The following is a 15,663-nucleotide window of genomic DNA, read 5'->3' as shown; positions in this document are numbered from 1 at the left end:
TAGATCAGCCAATGTATGTAGTCATGGTCTATACAGCCCTTTGAGACATCTTGAATAGGTTTAACGTGCTATAGACATGCAACTCTTCCTTTCTTAGGAGCTCCAATACTGATATCCATAGAACATAGAACACTACAGGCCCTTTGGCCCATAATGTTGTGCTGACCTTTTAACTTACTCTGTGATCAATCTATGACCCTTCCCTCCTGCATAGCCCATAACCCTTCATTTTTCTTTTATCAATGTGCCTAGCTAAGAGTTTCCTAAATGTCCCTAATGTATCTGCCTCTGACACCACCCCTGCAAGTGCATTCCAGGCAACAACTCTCTCCGTGTGAAAGGTCTACCTCTGATATCTCCTCCGAACATTCCTCTGCTCACCTTCAAAGGATGACCTCCGGCATTAGCTGTTATCACAATGGAAAAAGGCACTGACTGCCCACTATACCGATTCCTCTTATAATTCTATACACCTCTATCAACTAGCCTCTCATCGTTCTTCACTTCAAAGAGACAAGTTCTAGGCTATCTTGATGACTAAAAGCTGAAGGCGTATGTCGAGTTTGATCAATGTTTTCTTTGAGCAACAGAAATGAATTATATCCTCCTCCTCCTCCTGAGCTAGTGTTGCTTCACCCTACAGTTGGGAGTGAGTAACTTGGATATCACCTGTTAAGAACTGCCTTTTCCGAAACTGCAGGTTCTCTCTGCCCATCCATTGCTGCAGCTGCCCACAGCTTCACAAGTCCGGATTTGGTGCTAATTTTCTGCACTCTCCGTGTGGAGTTTGCAGGTTCCCCCTTTGACTGCATTGGTTTTCCCTGAGTGCTCCAGTTTACTCCCACACCCCAAAGATATGTGCGTTGATAGGTTAATGGCCACTGGAAGCTGCCCCTAGAATGTGGGGGCAGATGGTAGGAATGTGGAGAGCCCAAATGGCCCATTGATCCTCCTCTCCCATTCGAATATGACTGATTTATTTTCTCTCTCAATCCCATTCTCTTGCCTTCTTCCTGTAGCCATTGATACCCTTACTAATCAACAACATCTCTACTTTAAACATGCCCTATGACTTGGCCTCCACAAGTCGTTGGGTATATTTAAAGTCTGCCTGTAACATTGAATTCCCCAGCTTCAGCACACTCTGGCTAAGGTCATTCCTCTTCCTTCTATTTTAAAGGGGCCTCCTTCTATTTCGAGGCTATGCCTCAGGGTAGTCTCTCCCACTATTGGAATCATCCCCTCCACTTCCACTCTATCTAGGCCTTTCAATATTTAATAAGTTTCTAAACTTAAGCGAATTCAGACCCAGAGCCATCAAATGTGCTTCATACATTAGCTAACTCTTTAATTCCTGGAACCATCCTCGTAAAACTCCTCTAGGCCCTCTACAATGCTAGTGTAGGGTTCTCAGTAATATTAGCTGGACTGTTACCTGTTGATTGCCTATTACAAAATGGCTTCTCTGAAGTGTTAAACTAAAATGGTCTCTTGTACTGTTAACTGCTGAGTAAGGAATTCTCTGTGGCAGCAAGTTTGGGTTATAATTAGTGATAATGGAAATTGTATTTGTTTGCTAGCCAATGGAAGTCATGTTATGCTATCTTGTATGTGTGTTGAGCTGAGGATCGCGGACTTTTTCGGGAGGCGAGCAGAGAGGATGGACGTGCGGGGAACGGACAGCGGTACCAGGGCAGCAGATACCAGGGTTCAGATGGTGGGTGGAGTTTCGGGAGGACGTTGCAGATGGAATCGGAGGCGGGAGCATATTATGTGCACGAGATTGATAAGTTACTTATGTGGCGCCTTTTCTTTTAGTTGTTTCTACTAACCCATCACCAATAATTACTATAAAGTGTATCTCTGTACTCGCACCTTGTATGTTGCTTGATATTTGTGTCGTGGTTGATATTTCAGTGCCTCACACTGTATCCGCACCAAAGCATTTGCACTGTTTGGCAGGGTTGGCAGCTATTCACCCTAGGCAACGGGAGTCAGTTGGGGTATCAGACGTTACACTAGTGTATACATTCTTAGATATAGGTCCAAACAGAAAGAATGGAATGTGGTTAATGCAAGATTACAAGTCATCCCTGGTAATGAAGTGTTCCTGTTTTCATAGACATGCATGTCAATTTTGTCCATAAGTCAGGAAATACATGAACCTCACTTGATTTGCTGATCACACCTCCATATTAGTGTATTGATGACATCAAAAGCACATGACACCAATAAGAAAGAACAATTCCCAAAGGAGAGAGAAAGGGAACTGTATCCATCGTTTATGGGTACAAACGTAAGTAGGTAAGTCAGACTTTTGAATGTAATAGTATTATGAAACTGAGACAGAGTTTGCTTGGCATCTAGACAGATCATTCCGTATATAATTATGTTGTGTTCATAAAAAGAAAACGGAATTTCAGAATGTAGTGTTGGAACTTCAGAAAATTTGTAGTGCAGGTAGTCAAAAAGTACAAGAGCTACAACAAAGTAGATTGGGAGATTGAGAGTTCATCTTCTAGCACACAAGAAATCTGTTCAAGGGTCTGATAACAATAGGAGAGAAGCTGTCTTTGAACCTAGTTGTATGTGTTGCGAAGGTTTTGTATCTTCTAACCAACAGGAAGGGGAAAAGAGGGAATGAACAGGGTGGTAGGGGCCCAGGATTATGTTAGTTGCCTTCCTGAGGTGGTGGGATACATAGTTGTTTGTTACCCAGGACCTACAGTGTGAATTGATGGGCCAAAGGGCCTGTATCTGAGTTACATAGCTAAATGATTCAAAAGAGTTTATCCGAAACCCTTGAAGCATTACAAAAATCTGAGTTATGCATTTTAAAAAAACTATTTAAGAGAAGCAGTATTAAGCAATGATATTACACAAGACTTGTCGAGTGAATCAATCAACAGCAGTATGAACTAGATCCAAGTTACAGTAACCACATGAGAACATGGTGTTACAGTGATAGAACCTCCCTACAGCCAACTGGCAGTATTTGAAGAGGACAAACTTGTATTACAAACGAAACTTGAAGGTCCCATCATCGGAGAGTTTGGAGTTTGACATCAGGTGTTCATGATCGACATGTTTTGGGATGGATACCCAAGGGTTAAATCAGAAGTTCAGAAGTCAAGGCCGTCTGGCCAGAGCCAAGTCTGTGAATGTCCGTGAGTCCACTAGGGGGGATTGAAGCCTGGTGTCTGCAAGCCCGAGTTCGCTGCAGGCCTGACCTGGGTTTAAATGACTGCGTTATGTGCTTTGATGGGAGGGAGGAATGAGGTTTATTATTCCCCTTCTGGTAGAAAAAAAATCCCCTCTCATCCTCTCTTCTTCTACCCCCCACACTGGCCTTTTACCTCTTTTCACCTACCTATCAACTCCACTTGGGTCCTCTCCGCCTTCCCTTTCTCCTCTCCACTCTCACTCTCCTCTCCAGCCCTTTACCTTTCCTACTCTCCTGTCTTCACTATCGTCTTCAAGCCATCCTCCTTCCCCCCACCCCCACCACCCACCTTTTATTCAGGCATCTTCCCCCCTTCCTTTCCAGTCCTGAAGAAGGGTCTCGGGCTGAAACGTTGACTTCATTTCCAGCTATGCTGCCTGGCCTTCTGAGTTTCTGCAGCATTTTCAGTGTATTATTATGCTGTTGTTATTTTGTTTTCCTGTCAGTGTTGTTCTGCTGAACATTGTGGGTATCCTATGTTGGTGCCAGAATGCGTGGCGACACTTGCAGGCTGGCCCCAACCGCCTTTGGGTGTGTTGGTTATTAACCCGAACGACACATTTCACTGTACATTTTGATGTACATATGATAAATAAACTTGAAGTTTGAATCTTGATCTACAGTATGTTTCCATGTACATGTGGCAAATGAAGTGACTTTTAATCTTAATCCTTCTAAGGTGAGTGGAGGAAATTTAGGGGAGATGTCAGAGGTGTTTTTTTTTTACACAGAGGAATGCACTGCTAATGGTTGGTAGAGGCAGATACATGAGGGAGATTTATGACCCTCTAAGACAGGCACATGGATGAAAGAAAAATGGAGGGTTATAGGCTATGCAGGAGGGAATGGTTAGTTTGACCATGGCGTGCATTAGATCGCCACAGCATCATGGGTCAAAGGACCTGTAATGTTCTATGTTCTTGGTACTAAGGTGGTTGAGTCCTGATGAACCGTTGGTCAGTGCTGTCTGACCTAACCTATTATCAACTACTGAAGCTCAGTGACGCACAAGTGGTTTCTTTGATCTCACCTTGCTTGCATTCTCTCTTTTCTTCCATTTAACAAATGACAGGCTCAAGAGGCTGGGTCTGTTCTCCCTGGAGCAGAGAAAGTTGTGAAGAGACATGATTGAGGTACAGAAGAGGTGGACTGCAGGAAGCTACTCCTCACGCCAAAGGTAAATACAAATAATGGGGGTAGGTTTAGGGTAAAGGGAAGGAGATTTAGAGAGGATATCAGGCCAATCTTCTTCATTTAGTCAGGGGTAGAAAACCCATGGCATGCATGCCCAAGGTGGCATGCGCAAACATTTTGTTGTCCCTTGATTCTGTAAACCCAACCCACAATAAAAAGATAAATAGTGATGATTTTTACCACCAAAAGCAGCGAATGATATTTGATAACCTGAGAGCAGTGAGACTTTTTCACAAGAAACGTCTGGCTTGGCTCCAGATAGAACACGTGACATTGGATGATATGTTCTGAAATCCTTGCAGACCTGGTGTACACATCAGTATTTGGATAGTAATTGGTTACAATCACAATACTGTTTGGAAATGTTATTTTCAATTGTCTTTTTAAAAGATTAGTATTAATAATTTTGAACAGGTTTTCTACCAAACTTCATTTATTTCATTCTTTCTCTATTATACTTTCATTAATAGTAAAACAATACATGTAAATAAGCTTAAAAACATCTATAATTTTTGTTACTAATTCATTAATCAATGATAATCTCTGCTCAAAATTACTATGACATAGAAGAGACACTTTTAGAAGATTATCACCAATTTGGGAGCACACTTTCTAAAAGGTTCCCCACCTCTGACTTACGACAGGAGGAAGCACTTGGAATGCACTGCCTGAGAGATGGCTGAAGCAGACCGTGCTTGAGAATTGTTACGATAAACACTTGAATCACTTAAGCGGAGAAGTAAATGGACCTAGAGTTGGGAGATGTTTATGGATGGTAGACAGATAGGTGGAGGAGATGGTGTGTAGAGGAAGCAGAGAGTCTGCACATTCTCCCTGTAACCATCTGGGATTCCTCCAATGTGGGATTCCTCAGAGTACTCTGGTTCTCCCCCCACCCCCAACAGCCCAAAGACTAGTTGGTTGGTGGGTGAATTGATCACTGTAAATTTCCCCAGTGGAAAGGATGTTTCCCATGGTGGAGGAGTCTAGGACAAGAGAGCACAGCCTCAGGGTAGAGGGGCATCCATTTAAGACAGAGATCTGGAGAAATTTCTTTAGCCAGAGGATGGTGAATTTGTGGAATTTATTACCACAGGAAACTGTGGAGGCCAGATTGTTGGGTTTATTTAAGGCAGAGATCGATAGCTTCTTGATTGGACACGGTAGCAAAGGTTACAGGGTGAAGGCCGGGAAATGGGGTTGGAAAGGGAAAGAAAGGATGTGCCATGATTAAATAGCGGAGCAGACTCAATGGGCCAAATGTCGTAATTTTGTTCCTATGTCTTATGGTCTTATGGTATGAGTGGTAGAATCTTGATGGGAATATGGGTAGAATTACTGAAAGTGGGTATTTGATAGTTGACAGGGCCAGTGGGATGAATGGCCTGTTTTTCATAGAGTCCTAGAGAACTACTGAACAGAAACAGGTCCTTTGGCCCATCTAGTTCATACCAGCCTGGTCTTCTGCTTGGTTCCATCTATCAGAACCCAGACATAGCCATCTATGTAAAGATAAAATATCAGCTTTGTTTGTCACATGTACATGAAAATATTGAGACATACAATCAGATGCTTCTGTTGTGTCAAATTATATCAGTGAGGATTGTGCTGGGGGCGGCCGCAAGTGTCACCAAGCTAAAGGCACCAGCATAGCATACCTACAACTTATTAACCTTAACTTGGAGAAACATTGTATCATTTCTTAATGCATGCATTACTAGATGACAATAAAAGAGGACTGCGTGTCCTCATAATCTAATCTAACTGTACATCTTTTTGGAAAGTTGGAGGAAACTGGAGCACCAAGAGGAAACCTACACAGTCACAGGGAGAACATACAAACTTCTTACACTCAGCGTGGGGAATTGACCCCTGATCTTACAGCTGGCACTGTAAAGAGATGTGTTAATGTTACACTACCATACCAACCCACACTTCTTTTAAAGGTTACAGTTCTTTCTGTGGAGAATCTCTGTACCATTCTAATATAATTTTCTACTTGCATGATATGGCCTTATGGAAATGTTTTGTCGGGCCCAAGGGTGAGTGGCTTGTTTCCCCACTGCTTGTTCTTCATAAGCACTTAGGACACAATGACTGAGATCACTACAGCCTCTTCCATGAAGGAAAGCATCACAGGACTAAGGTTCACACCTGTTGGCCAAGAGGAAGAGGTCAAGCAGATAGGCTCTGAGGATGGTTTTAATAGAGGAAAGAGAGGGGCTAAAGTTTAGGAGGGAATGTGAAAGAGGTGACTAGTTCAGCAGTCTGTTAGCAGTGAGGAAGAAGCCATTCTTGAGTCTGGTTACTCAATCTTACAAGTTCCTGTATCTCCTGCTAAAAAGCGGAAGCGAGAAAAGAGAATGGCCAGCGTGGAAGGCATTATACTGTCAGCAGATGTCTGTTTCTGAAGTTGAAGTAAAATGATGAAAATTTCAGAGAGTTTTCTTAAACTGCAGGCGTTATAGTGCATGTGTGCATATGATACTTGAAAGCACACGTATTTAATGTTTCTTATTCCAATCTTCAGCTGTCATTATGCATATGTGCATTTGGTGCATAAAAGAACATGTGTGTACAATGCATTTCCCAATCTGCAGCCTGTCGTAATGCAAGTGTGAATGAATCATGAATGAACATGCATATATAATGTTTTTTCGCAATCTACAGCTTGTCATAATGCATGAGTGTATTTGATGCATTGGAGCATGTGTGTATTTGATGCCTTTGTTGATCTGCATTTGTCATATTCCATGGATGCATTTGGTGCACGGAAGCAGGCAGCTCACAGTGTGCACTTCAGGGATCCTAGGCAGCTCTTCCAGAGACAAAATAACATCTCTAATATATTGGCAAAAATTTACCTCGTAACCAGCATCATGAAACAGTTACATGGGTCCCTTGCTCATAGTTGTGTGGGAAATTGGTGTACTTCATATGACAATGATGCCTCTTCAAAATTATTTAATTGGCACAAGGGAAGCCAAATATAAAATCTGTAGGAGGACCAAGGACAGTGCAGGAGATTAGTTTTAATTGGCACACATACATCAAAATATACAGTGAAATGCGTTGTTTGCATCGAGGATGTGCCGGGGAGCTCATAAGTGTCTCTGTGCTTCCGGCATCAACATAGCTTGCCCACAACTCACTGACCTTAACCCGTACATCTTTAGAATTTGGGAGGAAACTGGAGCACCTGAAGGAAACCCATGCAGTCACAAGGAGAAAGTGCAGACAGCGGTGTGAAATGAACCCTTATCTTATAGCTGTGCTGTATAGCAATGTGTTAGTCACTACATTGCCATGATTCCCCATAAATTATTCTTAGTAACCATAACAGCTGTAATGGGCTATAAGGTATAGGAGCAGAATTAGGCTATTTGGCCCATCATGGTTGCTCAGCCATTTCATCATGTCTGCTCCGCCACTTCATCATGCTTGCTCTGCCATTTCATCATGGCTGATCCATTTCTCTCTCAGCCCCAGTCTCCCACCTTCTCCACATAACTCTTCATGCCCTGACTAATTGAGAATTTATCAACCTCTGCCTTAAATATACCCAATGACTTGGCCTCCACAGTCGCCTATGGCAACAAATTCCCACTCACAGGCTAAAGAAATCCCTCCTCATCTTCATTCTAAATGGACGACCCTCTATTCTGAGGCTGAGTCTTCTGGTCCTAGACTCCTCTACCACAGGAAACATTCTCTCCACACTCACTCTGTGGTGGCCTTTTAAAATTCAATAGGTTTCAATAAGATCCTCCCTCATTCTTCTGGATTCCAGTAACTACAGGCCCAGAGCCATCAAACACTCCTCATATGATAAGCTTTTCAATCCTAGAATCACTTTCATGAACCTCCTTTGAACCCTCTCCAATGTCAGCACATCCTTTCTTAGATAAAGGGCCCAAACTGCTTACAATACTCCCAGTGAGGTCTCACCAGTGCCTCAACATTACATCCTTGTTTTTATATTCCAATCCTCTCAGAATGAATGCTTACATCGCATTTGCCTTCCTTACCACAGGTTCAACCTGTAAATTTACCTTTAAAAAATTCTGCACAAGGACACTCAAGTCCCTTTGCACCTCAGATTTTGAATTGTTTTCCCATTTAGAAAATAGTTTATGCTTTTATTTCTCCTACCAAGTGCATGGTCATACACTTCCTGAAACTGTATTTCGTCTGCCACTTAGTTGCCCATTCTCTTGATCTGTCTAAGTCCTTCAGCTGCTTTCCCAACACTACCTGTCCCTCCTTCTAACCTTCATATCATCCGCAAACTTGGCTACAAGCCATCAATTCTGTCATTCAAATCAGTGACATATAACATAAAAAGTAGTGGTCCCAACACAGACCCTTGTGAAACACCACTAGCCACCAGCAGTCAACCAGAAAAGGCTCCCTTTATTCCCACTCTTTGCCTCCTGTCAATCAGTGAATGCGCTATCTATGCTAGTATCTTTTGGTAATACCATGGGCTCTTAACTTGCTAAACTTTCTCATGTGTGACATCTTGTGAAAGGCCTTCTGAAAATCCAGGTTCACAATATCCACTGATTCTCCTTTGTCTATCCTGCGTGTTATTTCTTCAACGAATTCCAACAGACTTGTCAGGCAAGATTTTCCCTTGAGGAAACCATGCTGACTTCATCCTATTTTATCATGTGCCTGCAAGTATTCCGACACCACATCCTTAACAATCGGCTCCGGCATCTTCCTAACCACTGAGGTCAGACCTATAATTTCCTTTCTTCTGCCTCTCTACTTTCTTGAAGAACAGAGTGACATTTGCAATCTTGAATTCCCCTGAACCATGCCAGATCAACTGGTTCTCGAAGATCATTTCTAAGCCTCCACAATTTTTTCAGCCACAACTTTCAGAACCCCTTTGTGTAGAGTATCCTGTCCAGGTGATTTATCTACCTTCAGACCTTTCACTTTCCTAAGCACTTCTCTCTAATTTTGGCAATTTCACTCACTTCTGTCCCCTGACACTCTTGAACTTCTGGTATATTGCTAGTGTCTTCCACAGTGAAGACTGATGCAAAATACTTACTCAGATCATCTACTGTTTCCTTGTCCCCCATTCCTGCCTCTCCAACATAATTTTCCCAGTGTTCTAATATCTACTATCACCCCTCTTATACACTTTATATATCGTTTGGTATCCTCTTTAATATTATTGGCTAGCTTACCTTTGTATTTCATCTTTTCCTTCTTTATAACCTTTTAGTTGCCTTCTGTTGGCTTTTAAAAGCTTCTCAGTCCTCTAACTTCCCATTAATTTTTGCTCTATTATCTTTCCTGTAATACCATGGCTTCTAATAAGGATTCTACCCTGCTGTTACATAATTATTGACTGGTTCCCTTGCACGATAAAATAGACTCTTGATTTTACACTTTATTTTGTTATAATCTTCACTTTATGGGTTTCCTGCACTTCACTTTCTCTGTAGCTGTTGTACTTTATTCCGCATCGTTATTGTTTTACCTTGTTCTACCTCAGTGCATTGGGTAATGATTTAATCTGTATGAAGAGTATGAAAGACAAGCTTTTCACTGTATCTCAGTACATGTGACAATAATAAACAAACACCAATACCAACCGTGAAGTTACCTGACTCTTGCTAAGTCCCATCTGTTTCGCAAAAGAGGTCTGTGTCCACCATATGTTATTCCAGACTAAACAATACAGTGGACTTTTACTGCCCTCATAGTTCTGGGACAGGAATAGATGGCCAACTTCTGATGATGTCCAAATCCTGTGAAGGAAGATATAAAAGGAGAGCTCCCTCTGGAAGTAAGTTTCTATTTGTTGGAGGTCTTAGAAGAGATAGTTGTGTAGTTATAGATTGTAGTGAGTCAGGACAGGCACTCGGTGAAATTTCAACTATTGATCTTTGGCTTTGGAGCAAGTTTTCAGATAAGGGAGAAGAGACAAGCTTCTTTTTGATGTGGTTAAAACAGTCATACCTCAAGTACTTGTGATGTGACTTAAGGTAGTGTTAGACAGGAAATCTTTAAATATAAGTCCCAAATGCAGTGGGATTATGGCAAAAGAAAGGGCTGGCACAGTTGGAAAGGAAAGCTGAATTTTGACAAAGAAATGCATCTGAAAGGTGGGCCTAGTGATGTGAAACCTCGGTCACTGGGAAGCCTTGAAAATTTAATGACGAACTTTCAGCCACAACCAGTTTTGGTCTTCTGTCTCCCTTGGAGCTGTGTATCAATAATGCATCAGTCAGGTATCAGAAGCACGGAGATTAACACCACGCTCTTCTGAGGGAATCCCTCAGGACCAACTGGGCAAATGTAACTCAATAACACTACTGTCCTCTTGTGCTATTAATAATGAACGACTCTGTATGGATGCACATTCCCCATGCGTCACTGCAGAGCATGGAGTACAGGAACCCTATAAACACAGAATGGTCATGTTGGATCCTGATGCTTTTGCAATTTTGTTATTCGGAAGTCAAGAATGAGACATAAAGCTTATTGCTTATGATTGGTTTATTAAGTGTTAGTAGAGTGGAAAATGAACAAGAAAGAGGAGTCAAGAGAGCAAAGAAAAAGGGAAAAGTTGTCATGGTTGTCTTATACTCAGACTAGAAATAACAGAAATTCCAGTGATTTTTGTTAATATAGGCATCCGTTAGGCATCCCTCTCCATGCCACCAATGTTGTCCAAGGGAAGGGCATTAGGACCCATATCCAGTGATAACAATTAACCTATAAAATAGTCAGATTCAAGTAACATGACACCTGCTACTGAAAACTAAGAAGTTTCTAGAAAAATACAGAAGTAAATGCGCCATAATTACTGGAAATCTCACTGAATGATTACCTGTATATGAGTGATAATATACAATAAAATACAAGCAACCATTGGAAAATTAAAGTGCAAGAAAAATAACAATTCTACACCCAAGTCCAATAGCTGTTCACTTAAATAGTTCAAAATGACAATTTAACTGTTTTTGAACCCTTAGCATGTGGGGTCTGTATGTTTGTTAGTGAGTAATGTTTGCAGAGTGTCTGTAATAAGGTGAACATTATTGGTCTGTTAACGTCTGTAGTGTAGTTGCTGATAGCAGCTGGCTTCTTTCTTAGTCTCAGGCACCATTAAAATGCAAGTGTCTGTCTAGTTGGCTTGAATGATTCTTTTTTGGATTTGGGCTTTTTGCTTATATGCAATATTAATGCCCTCTTGCAACTCTAAAGGAATGTTGTGCCCAAAAATATTGGTGGACTGAAGGATAAGGAGTGACCATTACAGTGTCTAATTGATTTATGAGTACTGTGTTAATGAATATAGGATGTGACAAAAGAGTTTGTCTGTCTCTGCCAAGTGAAACTTGTATTTATTGGGGTGCCTTTCCTGGTTTCGCTGGAATGCAATTGTGGGTGCAAAATTGTGATTGGTGCCCAGGACCCCAGGGGTGGTTTCATGAGCGCGTCCGAATTTGGAGATCCCCGACAACAGCAACAATCAAGTGGAGATTAATAAATGTGAGTCCTGAAATCTTTGTGGAAATCTTTTTGACTTGCTATGCAGTGTTTTGTGTGGTTCATTTATGCGTCCTATATTATGATAATAAATTAGGCTTAAGTTACTTTGTCGTATTTGTATGCTTTTTATCACATCTCCTGGACACTCGAATTGTTTGGCTTTGATCAACTCACCCCATTACACTTTGGTGCTGCGAGCAGGGTCCATGAAAGTGTGGAGGTGGATGAGCAAGTTGAGCAATATTGTAAACAAGACTTACCAGGATGGATAACTTTGAGGGTTTTTGATCGCTGGCTAATGTTCTGAGTAAATGGGGTCCTCCCAGATGCTGGGAGAAGATATTTGCTGAATTGTCTGATGATAAGCTTCTGTGTGTAATATCACATGCATTAAGCATATAACTTTTCTCTCTAAAAGGGATTCCTGCCTCGAGTAGGGTGGACTTTTATGACTGCATTGCAACCGTTAAGTACTGAAAAGGCTCAGTTCTTTGAGAAAATCATGCGACTGTAGCGCGAGTTGATTCTTTGAGTTCTCAGATCCCTGTCTTAAGCGAAGTGGAACGCGCAGTGCTAGAGTGTGCTGAGCACTCTGAAGTTTAACAAACTGCTGTGGCACATAGATTGGCTTCCATAATGCAAAAGCGCCTGTCAAAGTCTGAGAATTGGGACCCAGATATTTGGAATGGGGATATCTGGTATGATGGTGATTTGGATGAGGACGGAAATAATGTAATCGAAGCTCAGAGGAGTAAAAGTTAAAGAGGAACAACAGAAGCTGATGAACAAAATCAAGCTATAGCTACTGTCCGTACCACCACTGAGACCACCATCTGTAACAACACTATTGCTGAGTTCCAGGATTTAGGCTTGGATGTTATGACTCCTGGTGTTCTCTTTGTGTTATACTGGAACCATTGTTGCCCAGGTGGGTTGCAGGCAGAGGGACTGGTTGCCCTTCTGGCCCCTCCACCAGTATGTAATGTTAACCCCAAAAGACAGGATGTTCCCCGGTTATACCCAGATTTGGGTGAATTGGACCCCGGATGGCAGATTACTCAACCCATCACCTCAGAGTACACGTGCGGCTCTGAGGACGCTGCTGTTATACGAACAACTCCTATTCCTGATTTCCCAGAGAGAGATCTGAGGCCATACGTACATGTTATCCTTTGGTAGTCACACGGTAATAAGCAGCGGCGAATCACCCTGGCAGATTCTGGGGCTGGGGCTACCTTATTAGATGGGGATCCAGTTTTAAATGCAGGGGAGCAGGTGTGTATTCAGGGATATGGAGGGATCAGTTACCGATGCCGTACGAACAAGGATCTGTCGCACTATTGGCGAGAGACCTCCTGGGTCTGTCTCCGTGCTCATCTCCCAGATACCCGAAAATATTTTGGGAATTGATTTTATTAATGGGAACTTGTATCATGACACCTTTTAGCAAATTTGCTTTTGGTATTTTGGTTAGAAAGGCTTTATAATTTGGTATTTTGGTTAGTGGCTTTAAAATCCTCGCAGTTGCAAATAGTAGTTGCCAAGCACTATGGGCTCCCGAGAGGGCATAAGGAAATTGATGAGTCAATTATTGTTGCTGTTTCTTTTCATTTCTTGTGGCGTGGCATCATCCCTGATGAAGATAGCAGTTTGTCATTGAAACACCGGTTAAAACTGATACCTGTGCCCAGCTGGAAGCCTGAGAAGAGTTTATTCATCATATACGCCAGGAAAGCACTAGATACTTCTTCAAATTTGCAGATGACACCAAGATTGGGGGAGTAGTGGACAACTAGGAAGGCTATCAAAGCTTGCAGTGAAATCTGAACCTGCTGGAAAAATGGGTGGATAAATGGCAGATGGAATTTTATGCAGACAAGTGTGAAGTGTTGCACTTTGGGAGGGCCACCCAAGGCAGGTCTTATACAGTGAGCAGTAGAATAGTGAGGAGTACAGAAGAACAAAGGGATCTGGGAATACATGTCCGTAATTCATTGAAACTGCTGTCACGAGATAGTTAGGGTCAAAAAGAAAGCTTTTGGCACATTGGCCTTCATAGATCAAAATACCAAGTACAGGAGTTGGGATGTTACCTTGAGTTTGTTTAAGAAGTTGGTGAGACCTAATTTGGAGTATTGTGTGCAGTTTCGGTTACCCACCTACAGGAAAGATGTAAATAAAGTTGAAAAAGGACAGAGAAATTTACAAGGATGTTGCCGGGTCTGGAGGACCTGAAGTTATAAGGAAAAATTAAATAGGTTAGAACTTTATTCCCTAGAACATAGAATACTGAAACACAAGGAATTCTGCAGATGCTGGAAATTCAAGCAACACACATCAACGTTGCTGGTAAACCCAGCAGGCCAGGCAACATCTCTAGGAAGAGGTACAGTCGACGTTTCGGGCCGAGGTCCTTCGTCAGAACTAACTAGCTCTTCTTTCGGTTAGTCCTGACGAAGGGTCTCCGCCCGAAACGTCGACTGTACCTCTTCCTAGAGATGCTGCCTGGCCTGCTGCGTTCACCAGCAACTTTGATGTGTGTTACATAGAATACTGAGGGGAGATTGGATAGAGGTATACAAAAATATCAGGGGTATGGATAGGGTAAATGCAAGCAGGCTTTTCCCACTGAAGTTGGGTGAAACTACAAGGTCATGGGTTAAGGGCAAAAGGTGAAAAGTTTAAGGGGAACAAGACAGGAAACCTCTTCTCTCAGAGGGTGGTGAGAGTGTGGAATGAGTTGCTAGTGCAAATGATGGATGCAATTTTGATTTCAATGTCTAAGAGAAGTTTGGATAGGTATATGGATGGGAGGGGTATGGAGGTCTATGGTCCAGATGCACGTTGATGGGAGTTTAAATGGTTTGGCATGGACTCAATAGGCTGAAGGGCCTGTCTCTGTGCTGTAGTTTTCTATGGCTCTAAACAACTTGTCTGCCACTGGGCTTTGACAGAGACTGAAACCAGACAGGAGATCTTCTCTTCCTTCCTTGCCCTGTCTTTCCCATAATGGGATAGGCACTCTGACACATTCACACATAAAGTAGGGCATGGACAACAGAGTTTAATTGTCAAGTAGAAATGGTATATTTCTGAACAAGCATCAAAGGGACCGGACAGAATTAATAAAATATATGAACTGGTTGCCAATTCCCCCCAAGCTATGTCACCCACGCCTAAAATTACTCTGAGTCTCTCCTGTTGCATGGGGTGTTCCCTTTGACCTTCTGACCCCTGCTCTGCAGTAGCATGCCTGGTTCACTGATGATTCTGCGATAATGGAACAACAGTCTTCGTTGTTGGAGGGCTGCTGTCTTTAATCCTCTCACCCAACAGGTTCTGAGGAAGGAGAGCTCTGATGGGTCGAGTCAATATGCAGCACTTGTAGCAGTGCGCACTGTCATCATGCATAAAACAGAAGAAACCTATATTTATAACACTTCTTTTGCTGTTGCTAATGGACTCACAGTCTGGTTTCCCCAATGGAACCAGAGACTTTTACTGTTATGGGACGTCCCTTATGGGGAATGGAGTTATGGAAGGCCATTTGGAGCCGATCATTGCACGTTACCATTACAGTTTACGATGTTGATACCCATTTGAAAAGTGATTCGCTGATGCTAAGATTTAACAACATTGCTGACAAACTCCACACATCAAAGTTGCTGGTGAACGCAGCAGGCCAGGCAGCATCTCTAGGAAGAGGTACAGTCGATGTTTCAGGC

At 42.3% G+C, this 15,663-nt stretch overlaps 1 long non-coding RNA gene across 4 annotated transcripts in view; it reads left to right on the top strand.

Annotated features, from left to right (window-relative positions):
- The first annotated feature begins 2,923 nt into the window (after positions 1-2,923).
- Positions 2,924-15,663, top strand: part of LOC140212132 (uncharacterized) — a 52,314-nt gene continuing 39,574 nt past the window's right edge. For all 4 annotated transcript variants that reach the window (XR_011889651.1, XR_011889649.1, XR_011889648.1 and 1 more), the window contains exons 1-2: positions 2,924-3,069; positions 4,296-4,400. This is a non-coding gene — a long non-coding RNA (uncharacterized lncRNA). The remainder of the gene's footprint in view (positions 3,070-4,295; positions 4,401-15,663) is intronic.

The sequence above is a fragment of the Mobula birostris genome, chromosome 18 (genome assembly GCF_030028105.1).
Source record: "Mobula birostris isolate sMobBir1 chromosome 18, sMobBir1.hap1, whole genome shotgun sequence".
Classification (NCBI taxonomy): domain Eukaryota; kingdom Metazoa; phylum Chordata; class Chondrichthyes; order Myliobatiformes; family Myliobatidae; genus Mobula; species Mobula birostris.
The sequence above is the reverse complement of the archived record's forward strand: the minus strand, read 5'-3'. Positions and strand labels throughout refer to the sequence as shown.